Source organism: Equus przewalskii, chromosome 25, assembly GCF_037783145.1.
Source record: "Equus przewalskii isolate Varuska chromosome 25, EquPr2, whole genome shotgun sequence".
NCBI lineage: Eukaryota > Metazoa > Chordata > Mammalia > Perissodactyla > Equidae > Equus > Equus przewalskii.
Genome location: NC_091855.1, coordinates 20,607,062 through 20,622,829, shown reverse-complemented (window position 1 = coordinate 20,622,829; position 15,768 = coordinate 20,607,062). Strand labels below are relative to the sequence as shown.

Here is a 15,768-nt window from a genome sequence, read left to right as displayed (position 1 = left end):
GCGTTTGTTGTAGTATCAAGTCATAGGTTCGACCAGCTACCACTGGGGGGGGGGAAGCAGGAGTAGTGTTTTCTGATCCCACCTCATCTGCTGGAGATGTAGGGTACAGTGTGTGCTCCCACAGACCAAGAAAGTTTTTGCCTGTGGGCTCCTGGCTGCTTCCCCCTCTTCTTACATTTGCACCAAAGCACCTTCCCAATTATGCAGCTGCAGCAGAACTTGGGGTGCTCACACCAGCAAGGAAAGTGTTCACATGCACACAGATATCTGCCACATCCTCTTCTTACTGTTGCACTGGCCGCTGTGCTTCATGGGTGGGCTTCATTGCAGGGTCCAAGCCTGGGCCACTTAGTGGGACTGCAGTGGCATGGTGGGCTCTCCCACTGGCCAGGAAAGCATTCATGTGCATACACAGGGCTTCCAGGGAAGATCTGGGGAGTGCTCACCTACTCCACCACTTCCTGCATAGCCAGTGCTTCCACCTTCAGATGTATAGCTGTGTGGGTCTCTCAGGCATCCTGTTGTGCTGTGTGGGTATCCTGCATTGGTCAATGAATGTCCGTTTAGTTGTAATTCAAAAAGGGAGAGATAAAGGGAACAGCACAAACCGCCATGTTGGTGACATCACTACCTCTCTGAAGTCTCCTTTATAAGGGCACTGATCCCATTCATGAGGGCTCCACCCTCAGGACCCCATCACCTCCCAAAGGCCCACCTCCCAACACTATTATCTATAGGTTGGATTTCCACGTATGAATTTTGAGGGGACACAGAGAGTCCACTGCATCCTGCATGTCCGCTTTCCTTTTCTGTCTTCCTAAAGATTAGTTTTCTCCATGCTGGGGATTCACCTCTTCACAGCTTTAACAGTGTGAGAGAGGCTGCCCTGCTTTTCTGTGCTAAATACAAACTCTCAGATGCCCATTCCTGGACCCATTGACCGTGACCATGGGGGCAAGGGTGCAGCTGCCAAGGGGGCCATATTGAGGTGGCAGAGGGGCAGTTTCCAGGAATAGAGGAGCTATTAACCAGGCAGATAAGATGATCAGTGGCTTCCACGACCATTAACTCATATGGATCAAGAATCATGTACCTTTAGAGATGAGGTAAGATTTGGCACTCTCACTGCTGCAGGCCAGGTTCGTTTTCCAGTCAGAGAACCGCACCACCCACCAGTTGTCATACTGTGGCAGCTGTGTGTTGCTATGAAGCTGAAAGCTATATCACTGTTATTTCAAATACCAGTAGGGTCACCCATGGTGGACAGGTTTCAGCAGAGCTTCCAGACTAAGACAGACTAGGAAGAAGGACCTGGCTGCCCACTTGCAAAATAATTGACCATGAAAACCATGTGAACAGCAGTGGAGCACTGTCTGATAGAGCGTCAGAGGTGAGAGGATGGCGCAAAATCACCAGGCAGGGTTCAGCTCTGTGGTCCACAGGGTTGTGAGGAGTCAGAATCCACTCCATAGCACTAACAACCACCACCTAGTTCTCTACCCTCTTGGTGCTTGGAAGCATCCCCGTTTTCTTAATAAGGACCATCACAGTTGCCAGAGTAACGAGCAGGAGTCCAGCCTCAGTCAAGGGCTGCCTGTGCCCATTGAATGTCTCGTGTACAATTGTTTGTGTGGTTCTGGAGACAACTAGAATCCAAAGGCAGCTCTGTGTCTTCGCAGTCGGTATTTCCTGCTGGGACAGATTGCTGTGCGACAGCTTACCTTTCTGGTCTTCTCCGCCTTATTCTCATTCCTTAACAAGCTTCTTCGTCCCTGGTGCTCCTGAGAGCTCTTTCATCTGCCCGACAGGGGAGCACATTTCTGGCTTTCTGGCTGCAGACTCCACACTGACACTCCTTGCTTTATAACAGGGGCACTCAGACCAGCAATACCTGAGATGATTTCAGATGCTATGGGAGCCACCCAGGGGTCCCTGCCCAGCTGAGGCCAGCACACTCACTGTGCAGTCCCAGGAGGACAGCCTGGCCCTTCTGGGGAGGGGGGCACACACCCAGCACTGCCCTTCCCTCCAAGTCACTTCCAGGTCACCCCATTGTGATCCCTCCTCAATAGCCCCCCCTCCCCCAAATCTCAGCTTTCCCCTCTGCATCCCCCCAGCCTTCCTCCCCCTGACTCTTTGGGGTCCACCCGCCTTGTGCCCAATTTCTCAGCAGCCCCTTCCCACGTGTCTTCTCTCACACGCCCTCCTCAGGCCATCCGCTTAGTCTCCGATCTCTGTCCTGCCCGTTCAACACCTCATGCAAACCCCGACACTGACGGCACCTCAGGGTCAGCACCCGCTCCCTCTCCCTCGGCTTCCTGTTGCACAGCCCTAGTTCTCTGTGCTTCTCTTCCAAAGCACTTACCATAGTCGTCATTCGTTAGTCAGTATGGTTAGTTCTCTGGTGTCCATTTCCTCCACTAGACTATAGGCTCCCGGCAGCCAGGGATGGGTCCTCCGTGTCCACTCCTCCATCCTCAGTGCCTAGTGGTGTGTCTGACACAGGTGGCTGCTCAGTACATTTGTGTTGAATGGATGAATCAATAAAGAAGGGACAGTAGAGCAGGTGCCAGAGATGCCGCAGGGGAGGGAAGCTGGTTCTGAAAGGAGAGATACAAATAGGAACAGAGCGTGTCTGAACTTAGAAACCAAAGGGCTCACAGGCACCTAGTGTGGAAAGCATTAGGATCCTGTCCTCGACTTGTGGACACGCCCACATATTTTCATGCACACATACACACATATACACACACACTGCAGTAAGAGCACATGTCCACAGATTTGCACGCACACATACACACATACACACACACACACGGCAGTAAGAGCACACGTCCACAGATTTGCACGCACACACACACACATATACACACACGGCAGTAAGAGCACATGCCCACAGATTTGCATGCACACATATATACACATGCATGGCAGTAAGAGCACACGTCCACAGATTTGCACGCACACATACACACATATACACACACGGCAGTAAGAGCAGTACCTCCCAATATGAAGCATGAAGATAGGTTGGTAACATTGAATCTCTACTCAGGATACATCCTGAAGTTGGAGCAGGAACAGGGACTAATATTTTGGCCAGAATTCGTTCTTGAGGCAAATGGCTCAATCAACTCAGTCGATCTGCAACTCAGCTCAACTGAAAGCAGGATCAATATTGATAGAAATCATGACATGGTCAGTTTGGTTTCAATGCCTCTAGCTCCCATCCAAGTCCTCTCCCATCCCTCTCCTCCAATCTCGAGCATTTTTATGCCTTCTCTAAACTCCTTGGAATCAAAAGAAGACCTTCCGAGAAGGAGCAGGCAAAAATTCTGTCTATAGTGTAAATGGCTGATAGGACAAAGTATTGCTCTTTCCAGGAACACTTGCACTTTGTAATAAACACCTTAAGCCACAGCAACAACGTTTGGGGTCCTTGTGCCCTCGTGATTGTATTCTACAGACAGCCACCTGTCTCACAAAGGTTGTCCCAACCTTCTATTCACTGGAAGGCACTTGACATGGCTGTTTTAGCACAAGACTCTTTTGCCAAAGGGACCTTTTCATGTATCATTTTGAAAAACCATTAGGCTTCCAACTATTAAAAAATTATCAAGTGATGTACCTAACATACATCTTCATTCCATCCCGTCCTCATCCCCACTCCTTCCTTCTCACCACTGATGACACTGTATCAGAGCTGCCAGATCACAACTGTCCTTGAGTCAAACATTCTGCTTCATGTCGAGTGGGTCTCCTTCTTGCAAGTAGGACGCCCTCCCACCTCACTAAATTGTGACAACTCATGAGAACTTTTTTTTTTTGTGAGGACGATTGGCCCTGAGCTAACATCCATTGCCAATTTTCCTCTTTTTGCTTAAGGAAGATTGTCACTGAGCTAACATCTGTGCCACTCTTCCTCTATTTTATGTGTGATGCCACCTCAGTGTGGCTTGATGAGTGGTGCTAGGTCCGCTCCCTGGATCTGAACCTGTGAACCTGGGGCCGCCGAAGTGGAGCGCACAAACTTAACCACTGCTCTGCCAGCCAGCCCCTCATCAGAACTTCTGACTCCCAGTTCAATACCACACGCCCTGGACCACACTCTCTGCCAGCAGCTGTGTTTCTTGAGTACTGGGTGCTTGCTGTGTTGACCGAGGACAGGTTTTTACCTTGGGGGTCTACAAATGGGTTTCAGGAGTCTACGAGCCCCCGAAATGGTATAACCCAAATTTGATGAGTACATATATACTTTGTAAAGGGCAGGGGGAGTCTAGAGTTTTCATCAGATCTTCAGAGCAGTGTGATGACCACCAAATGTAGGAAATGACTGGTTTACATGAGTAATCCAGATATTTCAGGTAAAACCCATCTATTCTGGAGCATGCCGCTTAGCATCTGCCCTCACCAGAGATGCTGTTAGGGGCAGAGCTGACTGTTCAGTGATGTTTGTTTTGTTACTGTGGGCAACCGGTTTATGTAGCCCCGAATCGAAAGTGGGTTTCCTGACACAAATGACGCACTTTGGAGGCAAGCTTTGAGGACTAAACAGAGAAGTTACTGAATTACTTTGGGGCCGAGTGAAGCACAGGTTTGGTGAGAATGTCCTGCCTTCTGGAAGGTGACCCTTTATCCTCTCTCCATTTGCAACCAGATTCCAAGAACCAGGTCTAAAAGGAGAATGTGGCTTCTGCCTTCCACGTTTCAGGCGACCCTGGGCTTGGGAGAAGACCCAGAAAGAGCAGGGAGGCACAGGAAGCAGGACTCCCCTCTGCTTCTCTGCCCGGCTGTTCTGTCCTGTTCCAGCTGAGACTGAAGTCCGTCGGCAGCCACATGTTTCAGATTGAGCTAACTCCTCGCTGCCCTTAGAGGTCAGGAGAGCCACCGTGCTGACACAGGCCTTTCTCCCCCTGGCAGTCTGCCCCACGGCGACTCTTGAGTCATCGAAATCTGGATGACTAGGCTGACAAAAACGAGGTTTCGTGGGGTGAGTCGAACGAGGGGAAGTGGGGTGGCAGGGCAGAGTGATGAAGCAGAACCCTGCCTTTGGAGTCTGAGGCTCCAGGTTCGAGTCCCTGCTCTGTGAACTCGGGCAGGCCGCGATGAGCTCTTTGGGTCTCGGATGAAATTAGATAATGCAAGACAAGCTGCTTAACACGGCAAAGGGCGCCAGTCTGTGCTCCGTGGAAGGGATCATGCAGGACCCCCACTGAGGCAGAGGCTGGCCCAGCCCGGGACGTGCTCATCCCTGACCCTCACAGTGAAGTGTCTTCACAGGTTGTCTGTGGAGACCAGCGGGGTCCCCAGGCCTGTGGAGATTTGCGTCCCTGGTCATTTACTCAACAACTGTTTCTTCAGAGCCGCGCGCTGGGAGACAGTGAGGAGGCCTGAGGAGGCACCTGCTCACTCTAGAGCTCAGCTCTCTGCACGCAGGCGGCCTCCGCCAAAACGCCCAGTGGTTGGCTGCCAGAGGGAGCGCTCAGCCCTGCGGGCCTCTCAAGCCGGGGGCGGGGTTCGAGCCTGGAGGGGGAGGAAGGAGAGGAAGGTTTGGGTCGCAGTTCTCTGTCTTGTCCCTAGGTGGCAGCACCAACTCAAGACTGCTGCCCCGCCGTCCTGGCTGTTGGCTGGGACTCAGATTCCCCCAGGGCGCTCAACCGTCAGCTATAGCTCCAGCTTTGGAGGCAACAAAGGTGAGTTTGAGCCCCATCTCTGCACTCCACTGTGTGACCTTGGGCAAACCATGTAACCTCTGAGTCTGTTCCTTTATCTGCAAAATGGGGAAAGGAATGGTTCCTAAAATAATCCAGTGAACAATAGGCAAATGTTTGATAAGTGGCAGCCGCTCTCCCCTCTGCCCCAGCAAGGAGACGGGGCAGCACAGCCCGCTTACTCTTGCACACATCTCCCTATTCTGCACCTTTTTTCTTCTTGCAAGACAGCCCCCGAGGCTTCTTTGAAACGGGCACGGAGATAAACATTCGGGGTGGGGAGTGTGAACGCAGGGGGAAGGTCCGCAGTCTGATTTTTCTGGAAGAGATCCACTTTCCCCCTTCCTTGCCTCCTTCTACCCCTTCTCTAACTCTTCACTTCTTTCTCTATCCGGGGATTTTTATTTGCCAATGTGTGTTAACCACCTGCTCTGTGCGGAGCCCTTGTCTAGGCAGGGACAGGTGGGGAGCGAAGGCTGCGGAGAGCAGGGTCACGCGCACTGGAGAGCGCCCCCCGCTCAGAGGCGCTCCCATCCTATAGGCACGGAGCTGATCCTCACGCGTGGGCGCTCAGTGCAGCCAGTGGTTAAAACACGGAAACATGGAGGTTCTGGCTGGCCGGTAGCCCTGCCCCAGCGCCCTCCACCCTGCAGCGCGGGGCCTGCCGAGCGCCTGCTCCGTCTTATCAGCCTGGTGAATTGCCCCTGTCTTCCTGGGGACTGCGCCTCTCCACCTCCATATGGCAGCTGCGTCCTTGCCTCCATGGTCACAGTCGGTGGGTCCAGGAATGGGCATCTGGGAGTTTGTATTTAGGACAGAAAATCAGGGCAGCCTCTCTCAGGCAGCTGAAGCTGCGAAGAGATGAAACTTTAGCGTGAAGAAAACTAGTCTTGAGGAAGAGAGAAAAAGAAAGCGGACAAGCAGGGTGCAATGGACAGTTTGTGTCCCGCCAAAATCCTATGTGCGAATCCAACCTGTAGATAGTAGTGTGGGGAGGTGGGCCTTTGGGAGGTGATGGGGTCCTGAAGGTGGAGCCCTCATGAATGGGATCAGTGCCCTTATAAAGGAGACTTCAGAGAGCTCCCTTGCCCCTTCCACCACGTGAGGACACAGGGAGAAGATGCCGTCTATGAACCAGGAAGGGGCCTCACCAGACACGGAATCTGCCAGAATCTGGGTAGTCGGCCTCCCAGCCGCTAGAACTGTGAGAAGTAAATTTCTGTAGTTTATAAGGTGTTTTTGTTATAGCAGCCCAAATGGACTGGGACACAGGGAGAACCAGAGAAGGGAAGAGTCCTGAGGGGTTCCAGTCCCTGGTTCTGGCAGTTCCCGAGGCTGCAGCCACATTCTCAGAGCCCTTTCTGCCACTGGATAGGTCCCCACCTCCCTGACGTCTGTGAGCAGCCCCAGTGTTCTCGAAACATGTTCTCTTTGGCTTAAGCTGGTTCAGGTTGCGTATCTGTCACTTGGAATCAATGCAACAGTGAAGAGAAATGACTGTTGAGAACAGTGGGTCCAGCCAGCACCCTTGCTTTCCCCAGCTGAGACACCAGGCAGCGCTCTCTGGACAACTCAGACTCAGGGTGGCTGATGGCACGCAGCGCGGGGGCTTCACACCACTGTGGACTTGGGAAGGCTTGAAGGAAATCCATGAAGACTTGGGTTTCGTTTGGCACTTGTTTGTTTCTTTCTAATTATTCTGTTTATTCACAGAATTAGGGAGAACCTGAGCCAGCGTCCTGCTTGCAGCCTGGAGGGCACGTGATGGCCAAGAGGGAAAGAGGAGAGCAGGAATTCAGGACTGGGTAGTTTCCATGAAATTCGATGATTGGACTTTTGTGGAATTTACACTCTGAAGTGACAGCAGCTTCTCTGGCCTCTTGACCTCGCCGTGCCTGAGGCAGCTGTAGGAAGGGGTGGAGGGCAAGTAAAGGAAGAGCAGAGAGGAACCAGAGGCAGGAGTGATAATAACACTGGGCACTTTTCCTTCAGAACTTGGCTTCTCCTCTGCAAGATTCACAGGCTGAAGGTGTTTCTCTCCCTCTGGAGGGCACCATGCTGACTCCTCCCTCTGTCCCTCCTGGTCCCCCATCCCATGCAGTCCACCCTGCTCCCCTGCCCTCCCCCACCCCCATCTTCCTGCATTTCCGGAGTGCATTTGTAAAACTCCATTCTGCCCTGGGTGTTCCCATGCTCACCCCTGACCTCGTGAGTTCTCCACAGAGCAGCCAGAGTATCCTGTCCAGGTGACAAATCTGACAGTGTCCCTCAGCTGCTTAAAACCCTCAGTGGCTCCCTTTTGCTCTTAGGATAAAGTACAAAACCTCTACACCATCCAGCAGCTGCCTCTCTCTCTTGCCTTGCCCTCCCCTCACTCTGCTCCAGCCACGATGACTTGGTTCAACTCCTGGTAGGGCCCTGCTCCCTCCTGGCTCAGGGCCTTTGCACCAACTGTTCTCTCTGCCTGGATGCCCTTCCCCTCTCTTTCACCCAGTTAGTTCCCACTCTTTCTTAGGATCTAGCTCATCTGTCCTTCTTTACAAATTCTTACAAATAACCCTCATAGCCCTTATCACAATTTAACTTACCCCAGTGGGAGTGTTTGATTGACAGTTGTCCTCCCAACTGGACTGCAAGCTCCGTGAGGACAGGGAGAGACCACGTCTGTTTCCCTCACTGCTGAAACCACAACACCGCTCACAGGGCCTGGCTGAGTCTTACCTCCTCCTCCAGACCCCGTTCAAACATGTCTGAGAGGCCCTCTCGGGCTCCCCACTCTGTCAGTCCATGAAGCAGAGTGGACCTCTACCATGCATTTATGGTGCTGTGCTGCAACAATTTGCTCACGTGTCTGTCTCAGCCCCAGTGTGTGGACTCCGGGAGGGCTAGGACCACTGCCTTTGCTGTGTTTGTTTCCCCGACACCCAGCACAGTGCTTGGCCTGCAGGGGCCAGCTGTGTGAATAAATGCATCACGGTAAAGACAGGTCCCTGGGCCGGGGTGTCATCCTCCGTAAACCAAGCGGCTGGACCACAGGATTCTGTGTGTCCTTTCTCTCACACTCTGGCTCAACATCACATAACCCTGCCTGTCAGCGCCTCTCTGCTTTGTCACCCATGTGCTTTAATTGTTGCCCTGGCAATCAGCAAACCTCCTGCCACCAGAGGTCCTGCGTTTCGCTCTGCAAAGAAAGCCTCACACCTCGGGCTTTCTATAGATTATGCAAAAATAAGCTGTTTAATAGCTCCTTCCTCTGACTCATATTTTTTCCTTAGGTCTTTCTCATGTTTATGCAGCATCTTTCTTTGTTTTCTACTTATTAAGAAGCATTTAAAATACATAAAAAGGTATGAAGAATAACGTAACGGACACCCATGAACACACCCAAGTGCGGAGAGCTGAGGACGTGGACCCGTGGACGTGGGCCTTTTCTTTAGAGAAGAACGAATGCCGTCCGAGGCCTCTCTGGATACAGCCGTGTATTTCCAGGGAACTGAGACAGCGATTTCCAGCACTGCCTCTGGGACAGAGCCAGCGTCTCCGTGTCCAGGCGGGGGCTCTCCTCCTGTGCTCCCTTCTAAGGAGAGCGAGGCTCCTTCTCCCCAAGGCCTCGGCACAGCCTGACCACAGTCCCTTCCAGGACAGACCCCGAGACCCTCTGAACTGAGGGGACCCCAGAGGGGAAGGCATCCAGAATTCCGCTCAGCACAGGAATGCCCTCCCTGCCGTCCTGTCCTGTGGGCTCCGGGAGACGTGGCCCTGGGCTCCAAACCCATGGGGGAGGCACCTCAGAAAAGAACAAGGCAAACCTAAGAAACAAGGAGACACGAGCATTCAGGACAAGCTGCAAGTTTTTTCCCTCAGGTTGAGGACTTCTGGAGGTGGACTCATCCAGGAGTTGCATCCCAGAGCTCAGGGCAATCATGCCTTCGTGTCCCTTCAGTGGGCCACATGTCGAGCCAGAGGCTGGGCTTTGAATGTGAATAGGACACGGTCCACAGGCTGGAGGAACTCACGGTAAGTGGATGACTTGAAAGGTTAAGAAACACTCATGATGCAGTGTGCCAGGAGCCACTGTGAAGGGGTACGGGCAAGGTGTGAATGAAGCCTCTGAATCACACTCAGGGCTTCGGGGAAGGCTTCCTGGAGGAGGGGATGCTTGTCCCGCATTGTGAAGGATGGCAAGCGCAGGGCATGATGTGTTCACAATGCTTGTGGGGAGCTGCAGGTGGTTCCAGCTGCCTGGCGTGAAGGTGGGAGTGGGCAGTGGTGGGAGAGGTGGCCAGAGAGACATCACAAAGGCCTTGTGTGCTCCTCTGAGGAGTGTGAACTTCTGCAAGCTAGGGGCGGCCACTGGAGGAGTGGAGGCAGGGCAGAGGCCTGAAGGGAATTGGGAAGCCCTGGAAAGTGGTGTGGTCGTGAACTGGAGGAGGAAGAACAAGGAGGAGGGGGTCGCAGGACCAAGGGGAGATGCCACGAGAGTCTGCACAAGGTGATGTCGAAGGAAAAGGAGAGGAGGGAAGATGGTGAGGAGATCAACGCCCAGGGGACACTGAGAAGGAGGGAAGGGAGGTTCTGGGGATTCTCGGCGTTTGGGTTTGGCTGACCGGGAGCTGGCAGTGCCATTCACTGACAGAGAGGATCCCAGAGGAGAAGACCTTGTTGTGGTCTTTGGATGATGGCACAGAGGTGAGGCCTCAATAGAGGGGATAAGACCTCCACAGAATCTCCAAGAGAGAAAGTCACTAGAAGCAGAAAGAAGGTCAGAGAAGGACAAGCAAGACCAGCATGTGGGTAATAGGGCCTCTGACCACACACCCGGTTCCCCGAGGCGACACCCTGGCACAGCTTTGGAGGACACAGCATCCCTGAGGTCCCAGGGCTAGAGACTTGGGTGCCCGTTTTAGCACCAACATCATAAACTCCATGATGGAACTGAACACACCCCTAGGTGTCACCTGTGGGCCTCGGTGACGCAAGTCCGCTTCCATTCCATATGTTCCTATTTTTAGATTTTAGAGGGTTTTGTTGGAAACCAAAGTTATACATAATTTAAGGAAGCAAATAGTCATATGTCAACAACATCAGTTTCTTTCCTCTTTCCCACTCCCTTGAGGTAATTGCTTTCAGTTCTTATTAGATGATTCTCTTGGTATTTACCTCCATAGCTCTACACAAGATGGATATATGGAACCTTCCTGATTTTGTCCCTGTCAGGAATCAGCTCCTGACTTTCCAATGTGGCAGACAAAGATTCAGCTCTGTTAACCCCACCCTCATCTCCACGACACACATGTGCCCACTTCCCACTCCCCCATCCTCCCGAAATGCTTCTATCATATTTGGTTATATCAACTTTCAGCGTTCACATTATTATGACTGGGTTTATGCTACTCACAACTGAGTCACTTGAGGTCACCATGATTTTTCCCCTCTCCTTCATGCCTTTTACATTCCACAGGAGCTGGTAATCATGTCCCCCGACCCGCATTTATTTAGTTCTACTTCGTGGTACTTATCACTGGTCCAACCCCTAATTCTCCCCCAATTATGTAGACCCCCTTGCGAAACTTTCAAACATAATTTCTTCAGTGTCATCTTCTTGATCACATCTTTCCTGGAGCCCTTTGAGCAGCTTTAATCTGAACGGACTGCTTTCTATGCCCAGCCCATGGCTGTCCTCCTGGGATCTTCCTTCCCAGGATCTTGGTGATTCTCATCGCCTGCCTCTCGTTTCCTCCCTTGTTTTGATGGAGCCCATCCTTTAGCAGCTTTCTGGAATAGAGGCTAAGGCAGTACCTTTTTTGAAACTTTGCATGTCATGTGTGAAAATATTTGATAGTCTTCTCATCCTTTTTTCTTTAGTAGTTTGGATATAGAATTCTAGGCAGAAAATGGTTTTCCTTCAGAAAACATTTTCCACAGACTTCATTTCCAGGTTTGATGATAACTCTGGTGACATTCTGTTTCTGGTTTTTGGAAAATATTTTATGAAACCAGTTTTTATCTTTGAAGATCTGTTGGATCTCCTCTTTGTCTCAGTTTTCTGAAATTTCATGGTGATGTCTAATTCAACTCAATTCTCCCAAAAGGTGTTGCGAGCATGCACTGTATAGCTTCTCTCTCTAAATGCTCCGCTGAATACAGAGATACACACAAGTCCTCAGGAGATGGAAATACATGGGGAGTGTGGGGGATAAGGCAAACAGGATATTGGTGAGTATGCAGCATTACACATATAAATACACATATAAGATTTGTAAGGGCAACATTTTTACAAATTGCAAGTTTTGGTATTTCTTAAGAGGGACGAATCCAGGGTCTCAACCTGATGCATTGTGTTAGCAATTTGGCCTTCCCAGCACTCAGCGAACTTCCAGGCTCCCACACCTCCAGCCTCTGTCGACTGGGTGGAAAGCTGTCAATACTCCTGTGATGTGTTGCCTTCCAAGTTGTGCTCTCCCTGCTGGAGCTGTTGTTGGCCTCTAGGGGGCGAACACTGCCACCATTCTGCAGAGCCCCAGGACAGGCTGAATTCAATGCCAGAGGCTCCCTCAAGCTCCTTATACAGGCAGTTGCCACAGAACCAAGAACCAGGGCCCTTTTTCCAGAAGCAATCCCTAAAATGTATTTCTCCTTCCCCTTCAAGGTGCATCTCTAGATACCTATAGATAGAACATACAGCTAAATAGATATAATACATAATAAGCTGCTCAATAAATGGTTTTCTTTGTTTTTTCTTTTTTTTAAGATTTTATTTTTTCCTTTTTCTCCCCAAAGCCCCCTCGTACATAGTTGTATATTCTTCGTTGTGGGTCCTTCTAGTTGTGGCATGTGGGACACTGCCTCAGCGTGGTTTGATGAGCAGTGCCATGTCCGCGCCCAGGTTTCGAACCAACAAAACACTGGGCTGCCTACAGCGGAGCGCACGAACTTAACCACTCGGCCATGGGGCCAGCCCCTCAATAAATGTTTTTCAATGGCTGAATACAGAATACTTCTCTCCATGTGCTGTCTGCCCAATATCTATATAGCTGTCCTCCCCCCGGTGGGAATCAGCCAAGAGACAGCACCACCCTGGTGGCTGCCAGAATTTTTTTTTTTTGAAGATTGGTACCTGTGCTAACATCTGTTGCCAATGTTTTTTTTTTTCTTTCTCCCCAAATATCCCCAGTACACAGTTGTATATTTTAGTTGTGGGTCCTTCTAGTTGTGGCATATGGGATGCCGCCTCAGCATGGCCTGATGAGCCATGACAGGTCTGGGCCCAGGATCCAACCCGGTGAAACCCTGAGCCGCCGAAGTGAAGCACACAAACTCAACCACTCAGCCACAGGGCTGGCCCCTGCCAGATTATTTTTATTGAAAACAATTCACACCTTGTCCTGTTTAATTCTTGCAACAACCCTATCAGGCAGGTATTTTTAATCCTCATTTTGCAGATCCAGAAACTGAAGGAGAGAGAGGTGAAGTAACCTGCCCAAGATCCCGAAGCTGACAATGGCAGAACACAGCTTCAGATCTTGAGTAGACTGAATCCAGAGCTCACAATAGATCCCACGGGCTCCAACATAAAAGGCGACCCCAAATACCGCTTGAATCCCAGGTTAGACCCCCTGGGACTCGTCGCCAAATGGAAGCATTGCCCCAGAGGAGCATGTGGGAGAGGCTGCATGGGAGCGAACTGAGTAACCTGTCTTACTGTTGCTTGTTCTCATGCTAATTAGCTGTGTGACTCTGATAACACAGTGTGACTCTGTGGGCCTCAGTTTCCATTTCAGTAAAATGAAGTGAAGAATATATTCTGCAGGCTTTTGGGAGAGGACCCTGATGACCTAGGGAAGAGAAACAGTGAAGGTCTCAGAAGGTTCCAGGAGAACCTAGGTTCTGTGCTCCCTGGAGAAGGCTGGGAAACACCGTTGGAATTTCAGGAAGACGGGATGTTGACCTAGTGTGGAAATTCTTAGGTGGGTCTGAGTCCCCTTTTCAAACATCCCATTATGATCCAAGACCTCAAATTTCCACTGAAAAGTGGGTGCCTCCAAGCAGCCTTCCCTCTCCTGGGAACCAGTGGTTCTAATTCCACCAGAGGTGCCCACAGGTGGTTGCATGTTGAGGTCCCCTGGGGACCTTTAAACATGCAGATGCCGGGGTCCAGTCTCAGAGACCCTGATTTGGGGTGTGGCTGAGGCATTGGGAATGTTAAGAGCTCAGGATGTGATTTTAATGCTCAACCCAAGTTAATGCCACTGCCCAGAGCTTTAAATTCTTCATTTTGCTCTGAAGGTTAAAAAAGAAAACCAAAGGGAAGCAGTGGCACCCAGAGGCTCTCAAACTTTAATGTGCAAACACACGAATCACCTGGAGATCTCTAAAATGCAGCCTCTAATTCAGTAGGGCCAGGGTGGGGCTGGGCTGCTGCCGTTGGAAGAAACTTCCAGAGCATGCCCACACTGCTGTCCCCAGACCACACTTGAGCAGCTGGGCTGTAGCTTGAATGAACACAAACTCGCTTGAGAATGATGGCTCTTCAGGCAAGCTCAGACCTTAAGTACGAAGTTACTTTCCTTCTCCGAGCTTTTTCGTCTTCTGTAAAATTCAGGTAAGCAATACTAACTACATCCCAGGATTCTTGTGATCCTTAACTGAGATCACGAGGTGGTCATGTTTAGCACAATATAACAATCATTAGCTTGTTAATCCTTAGGGTAGTCAACACTCACGGAATGCTTACTACCTGCCAGGAATTTTCAAGGTGCTTTCATGCCTTAACTGTTCAAACCTCAAAACAACACTCTGAGTTGCGTCGTGCTATTTTATCGTCCTTATTTTCCAGATGAAGACATGAGGCACAGAGAGGTGGAGTACCTTAAGTTACGGTACACACCTAGGAGTAGCTAAGCCGGTGTTTGCACCCAGGGAGACTCTGGGCTCTTATCCCTCCCCAGGGCTGAAAGGGATCAGTGGGAACAGGCACTTCCGCCCTGCAGGCCTGCCTTTCTGGAGGCGAGGACTTGAGGGCTTACCCTCTGGAAAGGGCTGAGCCCAGCAGGCGGCAGCCTAGGGTACATGGGTGCAAAGACAACTTACAGACCCCGCCCAGAGGCAGCGCTGTGCTGGGCCTGTCACCACAAACCCGCCCCCGCTAGATCCTAAACGTCTGCGAGCTCCCCTGCACCCTCCGCCCTCAGGGCCCCGCCCAGGAGGCCGCCCGGGCATCCATCAGGAAAGAACAGCCCTCCCTCCCAGGTTCCAGCCCGAGATCCCCAAGATAGACCATGTCCGCAGGGAAGCAAAGAGCACAGGGAGTTTCTGCGACTGCGTTTTACCCCAGGAGCGCAACCAGACCGGGAGATGCACAAATGTCTGTTTCAGCCGAAAATTCAGGGGGAGTCTGGGAGCCCAGCCAAGCGGGGAAATGTCAGGAAGCCCTCTTGGATTCCCCAGAGCGCCTTTGGGGCTCCGAGCACCGGTGCGCGCGCAGGGATGGGACCCGGCACGGAGGAGACTCCGTTTGGATAGTCACCTCGGAAGGGCAGAGAGACTTATTTGCGGCGTCCCCCGGGAGGCGGCAAATGAATTTGAGGGGCCGTGCGGGGAAGGGGGGTTAACCGGCGGTTTCCATGGCGCCCGGGGCGTGTAAGAGGAATGCACCCCAAGCTGTGGCGAAACAAGTGCGCTGCTGGGCCAGCCCGGCTGGAGAAGGCGGGCAGGAGTGGAGGCGGGGCGGGGGGTACGTCGGACTAGATCGGGCGGGGCCGTCACGTGCGCCCTAGGGGGCGAGGCCCCTAGCCTGCAGGGCAGCGAACAGAATCCGGCGAAGTGGCTGCGCAAGGAGCGCACTTCTGCCAGGACTGAGGGGCTCAAAGCGGCCAGACGCCCTGGAACGTCTCCAGGAACCGATGGCCAGCCCCAGGCTGAGGCGTCTGCCTTGACTTGGGGACAGCGGTCAGCAACAGAGGACGCCAAGGAAACGTGGGAGTAGATTCTCGGGGTGAGCGCAGGGAGGCCCGCTCGCGGCTTTTCCGCAGGCTGGGGTCTTGGTTTATTCGTGGGC

General features: G+C 51.9%; 1 long non-coding RNA gene across 1 annotated transcript; it reads left to right on the top strand.

Annotated features, from left to right (window-relative positions):
- The first annotated feature begins 4,657 nt into the window (after positions 1 to 4,657).
- On the top strand, positions 4,658 to 11,575 carry LOC139079343 (uncharacterized). The gene is made up of 3 exons (XR_011532908.1): positions 4,658 to 4,990; positions 5,581 to 5,693; positions 7,425 to 11,575. It is a non-coding gene; the product is annotated as an uncharacterized lncRNA (long non-coding RNA).
- The last annotated feature ends 4,193 nt before the right edge of the window (positions 11,576 to 15,768 follow it).